The sequence below is a fragment of the Mandrillus leucophaeus genome, unplaced genomic scaffold (assembly GCF_000951045.1).
Source record: "Mandrillus leucophaeus isolate KB7577 unplaced genomic scaffold, Mleu.le_1.0 Scaffold480, whole genome shotgun sequence".
NCBI lineage: Eukaryota > Metazoa > Chordata > Mammalia > Primates > Cercopithecidae > Mandrillus > Mandrillus leucophaeus.
This window is the reverse complement of record NW_012105143.1, coordinates 694,621-713,249: the sequence shown is the minus strand read 5'-3', so window position 1 is coordinate 713,249 and position 18,629 is coordinate 694,621. Positions and strand designations below refer to the sequence as shown.

Below are 18,629 nucleotides of genomic sequence, written 5' to 3'. Positions count from 1 at the left end.
AGTTGGGACTGCAGGGGCCCGCCACCACGCCCGGCTCGTTTTTTTGTATTTTCAGTAGAGACGGGGTTTCACCGTATTAGCCAGGATGGTCTCCATCTCCTGACCTCGTGATCTGCCCGCCTCGGCCTCCCAAAGTGCTGGGATTACAGGCGTGAGCCACCGAGCCTGGCCGGAAAGAACTTTTTAAGGGAGAATTCATTTGGGTACTTCTTTTTTTCTTTCTTTCCAGACGGAGTCTTGCTCTGTCACCCAGGCTGGAGTGCAGTGGCACCATCTCGGCTCACTGCAACCTCTGCCTCCCCAGTTCAAGCAATTCTCCTGCCTCAGCCCCCCAAGTGGCTGGGATTACAGGCGCCCGCCACCACGCCTGGCTAATATTTGTAATTTTAATAGAGACGGGGTTTCACCATGTTGGCCAGGCTGGTCTCAAACTCCTGACCTCATGATCTTCCCGCCTTGGCTTCCCAAAGAGCTGGGGTTACAGGCGTGAGCCATCGCGCCCGGCCGGGACTTTTTATAGAATTAAAGAACACTAATAGCTGACCTAAATGCGTCCTTCATTCCAGGTTCAGATGGGATGAGCTATTGAACTGCGTACGGCCTTTGATTGTTGCATCCAGGACTCCTTTCTTGGGCCCTGTGCTTTAGGGAAACCTATGTTTTGTTTTGTTTTGTTTTGTTTTGTTTTGTTTGAGACGGAGTTTTGCTCTTCTTGCCCAGGCTGGAGTGCAATGGCCCAGTCTCCACTCACTGCAATCTCCCTCTGGCGGGTTCAAGCGATTCTCCTTCCTCAGTCTCCTGAGTAGCTGGGATCACAGGCATGCACCACCGCGCCCGGCTAATTTTGTATTTTTAATATTTTTAGTGGGGATGGGATTTCTCCATGTTGGTCAGACTGGTCTCGAACTCCTAAGCTCAGGTGATTTGCCCGCCTCGGCCTCCCAAAATGCTGGAATTACAGGCGCGAGCCACCACGCCTGGCCTGGGAGACCTATTTTAACTTTGGCATCCCAGTCTTCTCCTTGTGAAGTGAGGAGATTGGGGCCCAGGGGAGTCCCGCTCAGAGCTATGCTGCTCTTTCTAGACCCTACTTCAGGCACTGGGGTATTAGGTTCCCTAAGCAAATGGCCTCAACCCCATTTCCAAAGACTGCAAGGGCTTCTTTTCCAAGTCTGTTTAGCAGAGAGTGATCCAAGGGGCTGCTGTTAAGAGAGGTGCTGGGGAAAGAGTGTGAACAGGACTTGAGCATGTGGGTTGAGGTGCTTACACACTAACGAGGGGTGGGAACATCATTTGTATTCCTTCTCTGGGTCACGCAAATATTAGGGACAGATATACATGGAGCATATTTGCTATCATCTCAGGGGAGTGAAGGGAAGTTACAGAGAAGCTCGGTAACGTAGTAAGAGGCAGATGTGGAATTTGTATACGTTGCTAGCCTCAAATCTTGGGATTTTAAAAAAATCCGTTCTAATCTTTCATTTAACAGTTATTCTTATTCTTCCTCCCACCCCTGCTTTGAAGTGGCTAACAGATGTGTAAGCACATGCATTGTGTAAGGCACAATGGTGGCTGCAGTCGTCATTGTGGTCATTGCGGCGTGCCATCCAGACCCCGTTTCATTAAAATACTTACTGCTTCAGCTGCTGGGCTTGTTGTCAGCACCCAGTATCCAGCTGTTAGCACTTCCAGATTGCTTCAGTTGCGGAAGGATCCCTCACACAAATACATGCCCCCATCCCTGGGATAGTTCACATCCAGTGACTGGTAGATGCAGGATACAGGCCTGGTGATCTCAGCCTTACTAGGATAACGCTAAATTTTCTCCAGAGCTCCCCATAGGGTAGGCTGAGGCTGTCATTTGGATTTGGCCTTCATTGTCGTGAATTTGCTCACAGTTTCCTTCTGACCATTCCTGCTTTCTTCCCCTTCCTTCTACAGAACTTGATACCAATGATATTATTTAATAAATATTCTGCATGCTAACCTGTATCTGCTTTCTGGAAAATCCAACTACAATAGTGATCCTTACATAAGATGCAGATAAACTGATCTCTGTTCCCAGTACCTTAGTGGGGAAAGAGGGGCATGAATCTAAGTTACAACAGTATTAGATACATGTAGTAAGAAGTGGGGGATGTGGAATCACTGTAAGGCGTGATTAGCATATTAGGGATGCCAATCCCTTCTTCCGTGCCCTTACACCTCCTCTTTAGAGAGTCTGATCTTTCTACATCCCTGGAAGGAACAGTCAAAGGTGCCACGTAGTCATGTACCTTCTTTCGCAGTTGACTTGTCACAGGGTGGGCATCAGACCCAGGGGAAAACAACCTATTAGCTTTTCCTCCGAGACATTTGAAATTGAGACATAGTGAGAACCTACTCAGTTTCCACCGGACTCTGGAATCGATGAAACAAACAAACCACCAGACATACACAAAATCCGGAGAGCAGATGTGAAGAGGGCAACGACAACGAGACAGATATGAATAGAGAGGCAGACAAGTGAGAACGGGGTGTTCCAGAGATGGACAGATTCCGTTCCTGATTTTCTGGTTTCTCTTACTCCAATTTCGTATGAGACCTGGCTGCATTTTATGCCTTAGGTTCTGTGAGTTAGGCCTGTATTCTTTTAATTCAACACATTTAGTTTTTTGGCTGAAGAGGTCTGTTTCTTATAATAATATTGGAGTAAGACAATCATAATGGGGAGGGATTTGAATTGGGAATTGCTGGAAACGAGATTTCAATATGGGAAGATGAAAGGATCTTGGAATTCAAGGCAAGGAAAGCATCACACATAAAGGTGCTGAAACACGTACTTGTTGGACATATTTGGCACATGAGGAATGAGCCAGCTTGGTCAATATGGGTTGAACAGAAAGCAAAATAACAGGATAAACACTTGGAAGACTGATGGGAAAGCTTTGATTAATCGATGGAGCTGGCCTGGATTTTAAAAATCTGTTTATTCTTTTTAGAAATTCCCAAAGGCTACAGAAGACAGAGAATAAGGGTAGAAAGCAGTAAAAGTTGGCTGTTGGAAGAAGTGAGAAAAAAAACAACAACAGGGCAATGGTGTGTTATATGCAGCAGGGTAATAAGAAGAGATGAATGAAAATGGGCAGCGAAATAAAAGGAATCAATGGGGTACTAGCAGGGAATCTGGGCTTCCTGCTGAATGATAGAGGGGAATAGGCTGTTTCTTAGGCACAACATTACATTTGCCACATGTGGCTGCACAGGGTGGGCCCTGCCGGCTCCAAGGAAGGACTCCCCTTTACAAAGACTTCAAGTGAATGGTGCCCCTGGGCTTGTGCAATAGGGGTGGCCTTGCTCCTAAGTCATAACTCTGTGTATCCACTCAACATCTTTCAATTGATGGCCATAAAAGTCCCAATTCAAACTGGTTTTTAAAACAGGGGGACTTTATTGTCTCATTTAACTGAAGAGTGAAGAGGCATACGGGCTTTGGGGGTGGATTCAGAAGTCCACACCATCAGTGCTCTCTGGCTCCAGACCTCTTTGATCCTTTCAGAGCAGCTCTTCTCTGTATGTCAACTCTATCCTCCGGTTAGGTCCTTTGATGGCCAAAATGGCTTTAGTAGTCTCAGATCCAATTTCTTTTTTTTTTTTTTTTTGAGACGGAGTCTCGCTCTGTCGCCCAGGCTGGAGTGCAGTGGCCGGATCTCAGCTCACTGCAAGCTCCGCCTCCCGGGTTTATGCCATTCTCCTGCCTCAGCCTCCCGAGTAACTGGGACTACAGGCGCCCGCCACCTCGCCCGGCTAGTTTTTTGTATTTTTAGTAGAGACAGGGTTTCACCATGTTAGCCAGGATGGTCTCGATCTCCTGACCTTGTGATCCGCCCGTCTCGGCCTCCCAAAGTGCTGGGATTACAGGCTTGAGCCACCGCGCCCGGCCAAGATCCAATTTCTTTATAACTCTCCCTACACAAAAGAACAGAATCTTCTTCAATGATTTCTCCAAACCCTGATTAAATATCTCCTCACGTCTCATGGACCTAAATTAGGTCTTGTTCGTCCAAGTAGTGTACAGATGAATATCTAGCAATTCCCTCTCCCTGTCTCTCTTTCTCAAATAAGAAAAAGAAAAAGAAAAGAGGTAAAAATGAAAAAAACAAAAACAACAACAAAAAAAACCCTGATACGCAGCGTTTGATTTTTATGGCACAAACTCTCTCACCGTGGCTGATTTCAGACTACCAACGTGATGTCCCTGGACCCACTGTGGGGTAGAGGGGGCCGCAGTGGACTCTGAAGCCCCTGGGAGCTGGTTCCAGCAATCTGCTAGGTCTGTCTCTCAACCAGTTCCTGTGAATAGGTAGATAAGCCCTGCTGATTGGCTGAGGGAAATCAAGGGTGGCTGTCGAAGATGGTTGGGGTTAGTTCCATTCTTCCACATGTGAGGTAGGGATGGAGAAAGTGGAGAGCAGTTGGCCAATTGAGAAATGTCTGGTACTGTTGAAGTTAATGCAGGAAGATGAGGATGGAAGGTAAACTGTTGGAGAGAGGAAGGCAGATAACGGAACGAGATGTGGAAAAGGAGTCAAAGATAACGATTGGGTGGCTTACACAGAGCACGAAGCATGGGGGCCAATGAAGAGCAAAGTTAAGGAGTAAGGACAGATTGACTAAAGTATTCATCTTTGCACTAAGGTATTCATCTAAGCTCTCTACAGTTTGGCCCCAGTTCATTTTCCAGGTTTATTTGGGAGGCAGTCTAGTGTCATGGGGACTAGTCTTACGATCTTGGGTGAGTTTGGGAAGCAATTCTGAACCTTTGCTCTCCTCAGAGCTTCATGGGGTGTTGTGAAGATTAACTCAGCCTTTGAGAAGGTGTAGGGCATAATGGCCACAAATGAAGTCTCTGGGGCCGGGCTGCCTCACTCAAACTCCAGTTCCACCAGTTATTGTCTGTGGGACCTTGGGCAAGTTGATTAAAGTCTGCACCCCAGTTTTTGCATCTGTAAAATGAAGACTACCATAGTATTTGTCTCTAAGGTTGTTATGAAGATTACATGAGTTAATAGAGGTAAAGTGGTTAGTATAAAAAGTACCTGGAAAATGACAAGTACTATTCGGAAGTGATAGCAATAGTTGTGTAAAGTATTTAGCAGAATGTTAGGCTAATAGGAGCTACTAGATAGTCATTAGCTACACTTATTATTATGACCACCTGTTATTGCCTTAGCCAGCATTTTTTGTTTTGTTTGTTTGTTTTTAGAAATGGAGTCTTACTCTGTCACCTAGGCTGGAGCACGGTGGGGCAATCACTGCTCACTGCAACCTTGCATTCCTGGACTCAGGGTGTCCTCTCCCCTCAGCCTCCTGAGTAGCCAGGACTACAGGTCTGCAACACCTTGCATGATACCCAGATTTTATGCTCCAGGCAATGTTCACATTTCCTGCTGTTTGCTAGAAAAATGATTGCAAGACAGAGTGGGAAATGCAGACCACATCCGTATATTTCTTCTTCCTCTAAACTCTCAAATACTGTGCTTGCAGCTCTGTGGGCACTTACTATTTCAGCCGCACAGTTTTGTTTTCTGTGGGCTTTCCTCATTTGCTCACATTCTTGAAGTGAGATGGTGGCTTGGCCACTGTGGGCAGGGTTTAAATCATATTGACTTTCTTGTGTCACCAAGAAGCTCTTGGATCATTAAGAAAAAGAGTGCATATGCTGATTTCAATGCATCAAACTCATCTTAACATAATCTAAGATATCTTGTCCGTGGGTATTGGATCTTTTTTTTTTTTTTTTTTTTTTTTTGGAGACGGAGTCTCGCTCTGTAGCCCAGGCTGGAGTGCAGTGGCCGGATCTCAGCTCACTGCAAGCTCCGCCTCCCGGGTTTACGCCATTCTCCTGCCTCAGCCTCCCGAGTAGCTGGGACTACAGGCGCCCGCCACCTCGCCCGGCTAGTTTTTTTGTATTTTTTAGCAGAGACGGGGTTTCACCGTGTTAGCCAGGATGGTCTTGATCTCCTGACCTCGTGATCCGCCCGTCTCGGCCTCCCAAAGTGCTGGGATTACAGGCTTGAGCCACCGCGCCTGGCCGGGTATTGGATCTTGGCTTTTTCTACTGTTATATAGGAGAAAAGAATGGGTTTATATATCAGGCAGGGTGCCAGCAGGGGGCGGAATTCACCGCATGTGTTTCAAAAGCACCTATTAATGCATAAAAGCCTAATGCATTCATAGGTTAATTAATACAGGGATGAACTAAAGACTGGCAGGGCTAGGCCACGCATGGTGGCTCACACCTGTAATCCCAGCACTTTGGGAGGCCGAGGCGGGTGGATCATGAGATCAGGAGATTGAGACCATCCTGGCTAACACGGTGAAACCCCATCCCTACTAAAAATAAAAAAGAAATTTAAAAAAAAAATTAGCCGGGCGTGGGGGCGGGCCCCTGTAGTCCCAGCTACTCAGGAGGCTGAGGCAGGAGAATGGCGTGAACCTGGGAGGCGGAGCTCGCAGTGAGCCAAGATCGTGCCACTGCACTCCAGCCTGGGCAACAGTGCAACACTCTGTCTCAAAAAAAAAAGAGTGGCAGGGTTAAGGAAACCAACCAAGGGTGGGTGACAAGGCACCCAGAGAACAGTAACAGTGGGAAGTGCTACTTCCCTAAGTGATGAAGCAGGACGTTGTGTTTTCAGAGCCCAGGGAAGGTGGAGTCCCAGAGGAGGAGCCACCAAGTTAGAGCTGTTGTTACCGTGATGCCCAGCTTCTCTGAGAAACATGGACCTAAGGTAGGGAGGGGAGAAGAGTAAAGGCTTGTCTTGCCTGCTCCTTTTTCTCACATTCAGATCTTCTGCGAGGGCCACCCATTGGCTGAACTCAACCAAGAACCTCCCATCAATGAAGCCTGGGGGGCTCAGTCCTCAGAGGTCAGCCTGCTGGGGCCAGGGACAGGACCGAGAATAGAGAATGGATAACATGAATTTTAAAAATATATTTTCTATGTTACAGTATATCCAAAAGAGTATCATTTCAACACGTCAGTGATATAAAAATTATGATGTTGATGATTTGCATTCTTCTTTTTTTGTACTAAGCCTTCAAATCTAGTGTGTATTTTACTCTCCTAGTGTATTTGAATTCACACCAACCACATTTCTGGAGCTTAATAGCCATATGTGTCCAGGGGCTATTACCTTGAAAAGTGTAGTTCTATAGTTCTAGTCTGTTATCAGTATCATTGGACTTAGACATGGAAATAAAAAAAAGGTCAATACAATAAAATGATATCTTAGTGAAGAATAGTTGTAAAAGAATATGCCATTAAAGTCTTCAGGAAATCTAAGCCCGCATTCTAGGATTTAGAGTGCTTATTAACAGAGCTGATGAATGATTAAAAAGTCTTTTTCTCCTTCTAAAAACACACTTTCTTTTCATCAAACAGAACAAAAGGAACCAACAACTCAGTATGCAGATTATTTATGAGTCCCTCAGCTTTAAGAACCAGACGTAATACAAGTCTGCTATGTGTAAAACCTAATCAGTGATAAACACATGTATCAAAATTATGTGCCTATAATAGGATCTGTTTTCAAACACTTACTGAATGTATACCACATGTAAAGAATGAGCTTTATCGCCATGACCAGAAAATATCACTACTTTCTATTCAGAATTTTTCCTTAGAGTAATAAAGCTGCACAGTGTTCTTTGTGGAACTTCAGAAGACTATGATTTCTTTTTCCATGAGAAGATTAGATTTTGTTATTTCCTAATCTTGTACGATTTCCAGTTTGTGACAATGTGGTTCATGTCCTTGCAATTTGGGAACGGTCGCTTGTTTTGGTTTTCCCAGTGAGATGGTTTTGTATAAAAAGCTTTTAAACTGTATCTTTAGTTTTTCTTGGTTTAATTCTCAGCTAGGGAGAGTTCTCCTGTTATGTCTGAGTCTGCCCATTTTCTCTTACTGATGAAGGAGAAAATGTGTACAAATATGCGTTTTTCTAAGGATACAGTATGATATTGCTGTATTGCTTTTCCATAAATATAAACTTCTCTGACAGCTTTACCTTTTGGAAAGGGAAATGGAGCAAAATTGTACTCTGTCTCTTGCTATTAGAAATTGGATTGAAATAGCTCAGTAAGCAATTTTTGCAACCTGTTGATTATGTGGTCTACTTCTAGCAGGCAAATCCAAGCGTATATTAGAATATATTTGGGAACAATGAAAATTATGCAAGTTTATATCTCTCCTGCCCCTCAGCCTTTTCTCTCTTCTAGAACATTTTATCTTCACTGAACATTCATCTACTTCTGAAAGGATGAAGAAATGCTCGACTTCCATGCTTTTCTGCCTTCTCTTCAAGAGTGCCAAGTGGCCAAGAAGGACCCTTTTCCCAGAAGTATGTGTGTGCCCATTTGAAAATTCTAGGGCTTCCAAAACCATGCCTGTGACTTGATGTTAGCATTCCGAAGACTCTTTATTCATGGTTTAAGCACTTCATGAAGAGTCCTCAGAGTAAACTCCTGGCTAAAGGTGGATGGCCTGAGTTGATCCAAAGGCCAAATAATTTCCAGACATTTCTTTTGGATGGAAACACATGTCTTTCCCTTGGCAATAATCTCCTTGGGAGATAAGCAGGCACACCCCAACTTATAAATAGACTTTTCAGAAATTTCATCTGAAGGTCAGTTCTTTAGAATGCGTAGTGATTTCTTCCTATAGAAGTCATGTTATAAATGGCAGTTAAGGATCAAAGCCAGTCCAAAAATTCTTACTTAACCCAGACCTCGGTTGAAATAGTGCAATGGCAAAGAGTGGAAAACATGAAAGTCACACTGTGTGCATCTTGTATCCTTGTAGAAGTGGCATCTCATGGTGATGGTGGGCACAGCTTCTGGGGCAGACTGACTGTGCTTGAATCCAGGCTTGGACACGCACTTACTGTGTGACTTTGGGCAGGTCACTTGGCTTCTCAGTTTCTTCATTCATAAATGGGGCATGATATTAAGATCTATTTCACGGAGCTGTTGTGTGAGAATTTAAATACACACACATGCGCGCGCACACACACACTCGTGCATTATTAGAACAGCTCCTGGAACTCAGGAAACACCATGTGGTTGCCTGCTCTCATTCTTGATTCTAGTAACTGGCAAGATGCTGGATCTATTTCAACCACTGATTCATATTTCAGTGAACAAAGAGCAATACTGAAGGAGTGTTAACAACAAAACAACAGAGAAAAAAAGTAGTAGATGGCATTTCCCCTACCCCACCCCACCCCACAGCATTACTGTTTAGGAAAAATAAGATGAATTAGAGGAAACAGGAAACTGATAGGTACTGATGTTGAGTTATGGGACACGTTCAGTGTTTCCAAAGGTTGACTCTTTTTAAAAAGTTAAGTTTTTTAAAATTATAAGCAATTTGGAGAACATAGAAAAGCACAAGAGAGAAAAAATCTCCACATTGGAACCCCCAGAAATAGCCACCAATAACTTTTCATTTTGTCATCTTTTGGTATTTTGTCCTATGCATCTAAACAACTTCTCAAAAATAATTTATAGTTTGATTTAAGCCATCCATATTATTTTCACACTTGATTTATTCTCTTAGCAGCATACTATAAAATTTTTCTTTGTATTCGTATAGTGTGTGATCTCTAAGGACCTCGTGGCTTCCATCACGGACAGAATAAAATGGATACAGACAATCCTCAATGGATGAACATTTAGACTGTTTCTCTTTTTATACTATTCTAAATAATGTTGTTATAATTATGCATATGGATAAAAGTTTACTGTTACTCTTTTTTCCTTTTAACCAAGAAGTTAAATTTCCAGAGACGTATGGATAAATGTTACTTGAAACCTAAGGCATTTGATACATTTTGCTGAGCTAGCTTTTAGAGTGTTGCAATTCATCTTCTTTTCCAGCAATGCAAATGCAATGTTTTAGAAAATTTTTTGAATTCTGACATTGAGAATGTATTTAATTTTGCCAATCTGTTAGATGAAAGGGACATCTCATGATTTTAATTTTCCTTGTTAATCTGGTGTTGAACATTTTTCATATGTTTATTGTCCATGGGAATTTCTTTTGTCAATTACCTCTTCATGTTCTTTGACCATTTTTCTATTACTGTTCAGTTTTCATTTTTTCGCTTCCTTTAAGAAAAACCATTCTTTTCTTCTGTATTCATACAATACAAAAATGTATCTAGAAAGGAAAAAAAAATTGCACTGCCTGCTCCAGGTGAGATTGTTATTGGAAAGGAAGGTGAAGCCCCCCCAGGGACTGTTCATAGCAGCCTCTGCTGCACTGAGAGGTGAAGCTGAGAGCGGGTGACTCAAAGCAAAGAGGGATCACATGCAGGGTCCAACGGCTGGAGCAGGAAGGAAACTCAGGAGCCAGCAGTATCTGATATATGGATAGATATTAATTATTATAGGTATGGGAAAATAATTGAAAAATTAAAATAAGAAGGGGACGAATTATTATGTGAAAGATTTTGAAAATATCAGACGAGTTGGGTGAAACAATTCTGCTGCTTTCTGGATGTCAGTTAAGTGGTCTCACTGATGAAGACAGTTTTTAATATTTTACGAAATAATAAGAATAATGTAGCCCAAAGACAGTTCACATCCCTACCACTGGAAAACTAGAGTAAGAGCAAGCTATCAATAATAAATGTACAATTATTTTCAATTGATCAAATTATGGTTTGACTAATTAGGAAGAAAAGGACAAGTTCTCAGTTAATTTTTAAATTCTCAAAAAATTTAAATTTTATTGACCTAAGATAAAACACTGAAGGGTAGGAGTCCCTCTTTGAGAAAGAAATAGAATTACAAAATGCATAATTCGACAAGAATGGCAGAATGTTGAAAAAGTAAGAACATTCAAAAGCGGGGAAGTTATATACAGATATTACACAGAAACACAAGTATACGGTAGAAGTGGAACGGCAGAACTACGCAAAGATCTTAAAGGGGTGGTGGCATAGATATAACACAATATAAATTACAAGTCATGGCTGGGCGCAGTGTCTCACGCCTGTAATCCCAGCACTTTGGGAGGCCGAGACGGGCGGATCACGAGGTCAGGAGATCGAGACCATCCTGGCTAACACCGTGAAACCCCATCTCTACTAAAAATACAAACACAAAATTAGCCGGGCATGGTGGCATGCGCCTGTAATCTCAGCTGTAAAACCCAGCTGAGGTGGGAGAAAGACATGAACCTGGGAGATGGAGCTTGCAGTGAGCTGAGATCGACCCACTGCACTCTGGCCTGGGCGACAGAGTGAGACTCTGTCTTAAAAAAAAAAAAAAATTACAAGTCATTGGTAAAATTCAGTATAAAGCCTAGAAGAATTAGAAAAAAAATCTTGGAGATTCACATGCCAAAAGGTATGGAAGTCATATACTTAGGAAACTATACTAATAAAAGGAGCGTATATAATATTCAACACCAATGGAGACAAGAAGCTGGAATGTATATTAGAAATACCTGTGGGACATGGCTATTTGGGGGTCAGTGGGATGGTAGAAATGCACACAGTTAGAAAAACTTGGAGCATGGATCAAGAGGGCAAAGGGCTTCAAGTCAGAGAAATCAATGTTACCTGCATCAGCAGCTGTATGATAGGCCCAGATGGGCCCTGATGGAGGTTAGCAGGAGGTGGAGAGTAGCAGGTAACCGGAGAAAGACATGAGTAAGCAGGGGTCCATATGACCTAGTGGGAGATGACAGGAGTAACTGGACTCAAACAGGTTGTACCAAGGTGATCTGGCAGGAGGTGGTGAGGTAGGAGGTGGGACTAGACTCGAGGTGGGACTAGACTCGAGGTAGGGCTCAGACAACAGACCAAATTGAGGACTGGCTAAGACAGAAATGGAGTGGAAGCAGCTTTCCATAAGACACGCCCACCAGTGTGCCACATCAGTTTGCCATTGCCATGGCCCCTGGAGTTATGGCCCCTTTCCATGGCAATCATCCTTCTGCATAAACCGCCCTTTGATGCACATGTAATGAAAAGTGGGTATAAATATGATTGAGAACTGCCCTGAGTTGCTCCTCCCGGCACATTACCTTGTGCAGTAGCCCTGCTCTGCAGGAGCCGTCACAGAGCTGTAACTGCTGGAGGTGTAACACCGCCTCTTCAATAAAGCTGTTTTCTTCCACCCTACCACTGGCTTGCCTTTGAATTCTTTCCTGGCCAAAACCAAGAACTCTCATGGGCTAAGCCCTGCTTTGAGGCTCTCCTGCTGGATAGGCAGGGGCCCAGAGCACCCAGGAGGGAAAGGCGATAATTGGAGAGCTATAGAGTTAGCACAGGAGTTCAGCGGCTGAAGTGGAATTTATCAAAGGTACGTCTTTGGGGGATGGGCAGGAGCCTCTGTCCCAGGAGGATGAGTATTGGTTAGAACCATGACTCAGGACAGTCTGTTAACTCACGGATCTGCCTTACCACTTCCTGGGCAGCAAGCTGGGGTCGTGACCGTAGGGCTGTAGGGCAAGCACAGGAGATAAACTACCAGAAGGTAGAGGCCTTGCGTTTTGAATGAATGCACCTTTGGTAAAACAAAAACAACAACAAAAGCACTTCAATTCTGAGGACTGGGATATGGCCAGTGCTGAAGGTAGAGCAAGTTGTGGACAAACAGGCCCAAATGATGGAAACAGGAATGAATTAAACAGCAAGAAAAAGAAAATGGAAAAGAAATGAAAGGAAATCTGTGTTTATACAAGTGTTTGCTTTTGGAATAGAAAATAGAATCTGTAAGAGAAAATAATTTTAGAGTGTTGGGTAAAATTATGAATTTGATATGGTAAAAATCCTTTTTAAAGTGCTTTATTTGTCTGGAATTTAGCATGTAGTTCTTCATAAGCAAATCCAGTCCTTCAAATACCTGAGCTCTAAAAAGAATTCACCATTTGGATTTAAATATCTCTAAAATAGCTATTATTTTATCCCTCATTTACACAGAGTCTATTGAACTTTTGGCACAGATTCAGGGTCAGAGTTATTAACATCCCGCACTGCGCTTCGGAACTGCGTGCTCTGCCTGCTCCTTGCCTCTCCAGTTCTCTCTCTCAGTGTGGCATTATCAACCATCATTTCCACCATCAGGGTGCCCCTTCCTGTAGAGCTGTTTCTTTCCCCTTTCTCTTCAATTTATTTCTTTGCTATTTAATGAAAAGTTGGACCTTGTCAGGATTAAAATCAGTTTAAAGAAGGAAGAAAAAATTCAGTGGCTCACATGAACAAACCCAGAGGAGGGGTAGTAACCTGAGTAACGAGGGAGTTAGACACCATGGGGAACCTGTTGGTTTCCCTTCTCTGCTTCCCTCTTCCTGTGGCTACATCGTCACAGTGCAACACAATTGCATGGTTGATAATATGGTCTCCAGCTTGGCAACATCTCCATGTCTGGAAAAGGGAAAAGGCTTCTATCATTTTCTTTTAGAGGTGGGTCTTACTATATTGCCCAGGCTGGCCTGAACTCTTAGGCTCCAGGAGTCTTCCCACTTCAGCCTCCATAGTAGCTGGAACTGCAGGTACACGCCGATGCACCCAGGTACCCCTTCCAATTTAACTAGAAAAAAACTTCCTAGAAAGTACGCTGGTTGGCCAGGCTTAAATCACACATTCATGCCTTGAACCATGGCAGGGGATGGTGGTGAGGCTCTGTGAATAACTCTGCTTGGGTCATGTGTTTACGGCTTGTGGCCAAGGGTCAGAACATCTTATAAGAAGGGAGGCTATGGTGGAAGAATGATCACCACTGAGAGAATTATTGTGATCTAGGAGGCAGTCTCAACTTGTGTTCATTATTATAATCAAACTTGTGAAGAATTTGAGATGATGAAATAAACAAGACAGTAAATGAGGGCACCTGGGATGTGCTGGGAGACATGCAAGGATTTGTAGAAGTTGCAGTGTGGATCTGGGTTTGCTTATTCCTAAGTGGCACTGGGTAAAGGGATGTTTCTGTAAGTACCAAATGGAAGTACTTTCCTGTAATGCAAAACTTGTGGGATCACTTTCTGAAAAGATTTTAGGACAGGGTTGATATATGCTTGTCTGGAATAGATGAAAAAAAATGCAAGTCTGCAGGAAGCAGGGATAGATGCCCCAAAGTGCACTTAAATTGTTCTGGGCAAATGTCCCCTTAAGAACCCCTTATGACTCTTGTAGGGTTTTACAAGGACACTGCTAAGGTCTCAGTGAAGAGCCTAACATCAGCCTGAGCCTGCTGAAAGAGATCCTGAGGCCCAAGGGCCCCAAGTGACATTGGCCCCAGGCTATGTCCTGCTCTCCCTCCAGCCCACCCTCAAAACTCAGTGAGAATGTAGCACCTATAAACAGGTAATGAGAAGGAGTACAGACCCCCACTTACGGGCCTGTGGAACCCCCAACGATGGAGATAAAGGAAAATCTTGAGTTCCTCCAAGGGAAATTCCAGACACCTAGCTAGCCCAGAGAAGAAAATGAGCAACTCGATTAATCAAGAAGGTAACAGTGGCTTAAAACAATAACCAATGAAGTTAGAGTCAGGAGATGTTTGGTTCCCTACAGAAACTAAAGATAACAGATTTTTTTTTTTCTTTTATTTTAGGTTCAAGAGGCACATGTGCAGGTTTGTTCCATGGGTGAATTGTGTGCTGCAGGGGTTTGGTGTGCAGATAATTTCGTCACCCAGGTAATCAGCATAGCACCCAATAGGTAGTTTTTCATTCCTCACTATCGTCCACCCTCAAGTAGGCCCCAGGGTCTACTGTTCCCTTCTTCGTGTCCATGTGTACTCAGTTTGTAGCTCCCACTTAAAAGTGAGAAAATGCTCTGTTTGATTTTCTGTTCCTATATTAATCCACTTAGGATAATGGCCTCCAGCTCCATCTATGCGGCTGCAATAAGGACATGATTTGATTCTTTTTTATGGCTGTGTAGTAGTCCATGGTGTATATGTACCATATTTTCTGTATGCAGTCCACCATCGATGGACATAAAGGTAACATCTTTTCTTTTCTTTTCTTTTCTTTTCTTTTTGAGATGGAGTCTCACTCTGTCACCCAGGCTGGAGTGCAGTGGTGAGATCTCAGCTCACTGCAACCTCAGCCACCCAGATTTAAGTGATTCTCCTGCCTCAGCCTCCCAAGTAGCTAGGATTACAGGTGTACACCACCACATCTGGCTATTTGTTGTTGTTGCTGTTGTTGTATTTTTAGTAGAGACAGGGTTTCACCATGTTGGTCAGGCTGCTCTCGAACTCCTCAGCCTCAAATGAACTGCCCGCCTCAGTCTCCCAAAAAGTGCTGGGATTACAGGTGTGAGCCACAGTGCCCGACCAAGATTATATTTTAACATGTGTCCCTGAGTTGTTCTCTAGAAACCTAGACCCCCACCAAATGGATCCCCTGGTGCATACACCCCAGGTAAGAAGGAACTGAGGACTGAATTCCGGACTGCCATTCTTTGTTCTAAATTTCTTCCCAAGAGGCCTGGAGGAGGTCATGCTTTCAGGTTCAGACCTAACATCTTTTCTGCTGATCTCAAGTCTTCAGACAGTTTCACTTCCTTAATCAATTACGAACCAGAAAATCTTTGAATCTACCTGTGACCTATAAACCCCTGATTGAAGATGTCCTGCCTTTTTAGGTCAAACTAATGGATAGCCTCCACGTATTGGTTTATGACGCTGCCCGTAACCTCTGCTTCCTCACCTTAAAAACCCTTACCTGTGGCCAAGCGCGGTGGCTCACACCTGTAATCCCAGCACTGTGGGAGGCCGAGGTGGACAGATCACGAGGTCAGGAGATCGAAACCATCCTGGCTAACACGGTGAAACCCCATCTCTACTAAAAATACAAAAAAAATCAGCTGGGTGTGGTGGCACGCACCTGCAATCCTAGCTACTTGGGAGGCTGAGGCAGGAGAATTGCTTGAATCCGGGAGGCGGAGGTTGCAGTGAGCTGAGATCGTGCCACTGCACTGCAGCCTGAGTGACAGAGCGAGACTGTGTCTCAAAGAAAACCCTTACATGTAAGCCACTGGAGAATTCTTTTCTCAAGAACGAGCTGCCGGATTCTCCTTGGTTGATTCCCTGCAATAAACGCCTCGCTTTCTCTCGCTGCAAATCTCAATGTCAGTGTTTGGCTTTTCCGCACTGAGCAGGCAGACCCAAATTCAGTTCAGTAATAGTATCCATAGATTTAATGCATAGAAAAAGGCACACCTGTAATGCTAGAGAAGTGGGGCCCCCAGACAAAAACCTGTTCCATGAAAACTCCACGTTCATACTGGGCAGCCATTGAACAGACAGTGGATTCTGTGATATAACTTACTGAACCCATGAGAACGTCAAAAGCATTAGGTGATAGGTTGGAGAGAGGGCATTTGCATACAGGCTCTCGTGAGTGCTCTGAGGTTTATTTTGAGTTCAGCCTTTGCAATGAGCTCTGTCTGGATTCAGTGCCTAACTCCATCATTTACCAGTGGGTGACTCAGGGTTAGACACATCTTTTCTGAGCCATGGAGATAATAAAAATGACCTGTTTTGTCAAGATATAGTGAGGATTACACGCACTGAGAGCTTTAGCACAATGTCTAGTGTATCATAAGCACAGTTTCTGGTATATTTGGTAAATGTCAGGTCAATCTTCTTCTATAGCCAAAGTGATCTCAAAATTTAGATGTGAACATATCATTCTTCTACTCAAAACTGCCCCTATGGTCTCCCATTGCAATTGAAATGTGACCCAAACTTCTTATCATGGCTTATGAGTCTTTATATGTCTGGTTCTTATGTTACTTTGCAATCTAATTTTCTGTCAGTTTCCTTGTGTTTATTTTTCTTACCACATTGACTTCCTTTATATTCCTTAAATGTCCCAGCAATTTCTGCAGCCATGAAAATGTCCCAAGACTTCCCCACAGGGTCTGATCCTCTACCTTTCTCCATCACCTGCCATTTGCAGATGGTTGAATGGACCTCATTCCTATGGGTTTGCTGCTTGCTGGTGCTCTACTTCGGCCCCAACTATGCAATTACTGTTAGACCACATTTTTCTTTCTGAAGGTTGCCATGGGAGTTCCTTATAAACAAAGTACCTTGTTCATGTCCTGGTTTTGAGTCCCCCGAGTCTCCCAGGCACTGCTCTTGTCTAGTACCCCACGGATTTTTTATTCAGACTGAAAACTGAGCCACATGTAGGATTCGAAACTCTGGCTCCTGACTCTCAAAGGACTCACAAAGAACATTTCTCAGAGCCCCAGAATCCATCTCCTTCTGAATACTTGATAATTTTCATTCTTGAATGCACTCTACACTTACTGACCTAAAACCCTTTGCAGAGCCCCACAGTTGAAACATTTACATGGCATACATGATAGGCATCCTGACCAGTCATCCTGATCACGTGCAAAGGCCTTGTTGGTCTCCATGAATCAATGGATTCATGGTTTTCCCTAAATGACAGAAAGACACTCTTTTCATCTGATTGCCTGGATGGGGCATGGCTCAGAAAATTGGTCTTGGTAATCCACAGATTGGACCTAGCTCCTCTAGAATTACCTATGTTTTATGGTATCTGTACTAACATGTCTGACACAAAAACAGGATCGTTGACATTGGGGCACTTTTAGGATCTTGTGATAACTCTAGAATTTCTAATTTCCCTTCCTTTCTATATCAGTGTGGACCTATGTTTTCAGCTGCATTTCTGGAGGCACAAGGATTCTAGTGCAAGAAGTTCATCTGGCAGGTGATTCTAAGAAACATCAGTAAAGAATGGGGATATAAGGCAGGCAAGGAAATGAAGCAAATACACACCATGCACAGCTAAGGCCTTCCTGCTGGCGTACTCTCAGCGGCAGTGTGGAAGATGCCTCCAAGGTATTAACTTCGGTCAGTTATTGCTTGAGGGTGGCTGGGGAGCTGTTAACTCCTTGGCACTTCCAGCTTTCTGGGAAGGTTCAGATAACTAGAGAAAGCGCTCAAAGAGACATAGGTGTTCGTGGTTGGAAGCTGTCAGACTGATGTGTGTAGAAATGGTAAGAGCTAAGAGAATACAAGGGGGAAGGGTACCGACAGCATAGCAGCATCTACTACAGCATACCGGGAAATCATTGCCATCTTCCTGGCCACCATGATCTATGTTCAAAACTAACAAGGAATGCGGTGTAAACAAATGACAGAAAATAGACCTTCTCTGCTCTAGGACCAGAGTTCACTTACCTTTGATGTCCTTTGCTCCCTCTGGATGCTATCTCTGACTCCCTCTGATACAATTGTCTTTGGACATTGTGAGATTAAAACTATGACACCTGGGATTTGATTTCTTCTCTACCTGGTGATGCCATCCTTAACTTTGCTTCTGGTGTTCACACTGATTACTGCCTGGCAGAGTTAAGTTATTACTGTTGTCTAGAATGATAACTATCTATTATGCACTCAGAGAATTGCAGTCTTTTAAAGAAAAAACAATTCCCTTGAATGGTTAATTCAACGGCTCTTCAAGTGACTATGAACCTCTATATTTCTCAGATTTTTTTCTAATTATAAATCTGCCTAAATAAATATATTTTTTCTCCAGGAGTTGGAGGTCTGATTTAGCAAGTATTTTCTAGAAATAATATTAG

The 18,629-nt window shown here is 43.5% G+C and overlaps 2 long non-coding RNA genes across 2 annotated transcripts in view; both read right to left on the bottom strand.

The window, feature by feature from the left end:
• Positions 1–18,629, bottom strand: part of LOC105550386 — a 39,492-nt gene that overhangs the window by 18,544 nt on the left and 2,319 nt on the right. The window lies entirely within an intron of this gene.
• Positions 3,926–4,717, bottom strand: LOC105550385. Its single transcript, XR_001007702.1, has 3 exons — positions 4,594–4,717; positions 4,205–4,479; positions 3,926–4,086 (listed from the first exon to the last, which is right to left on the bottom strand). It is a non-coding gene; the product is annotated as an uncharacterized LOC105550385 (long non-coding RNA).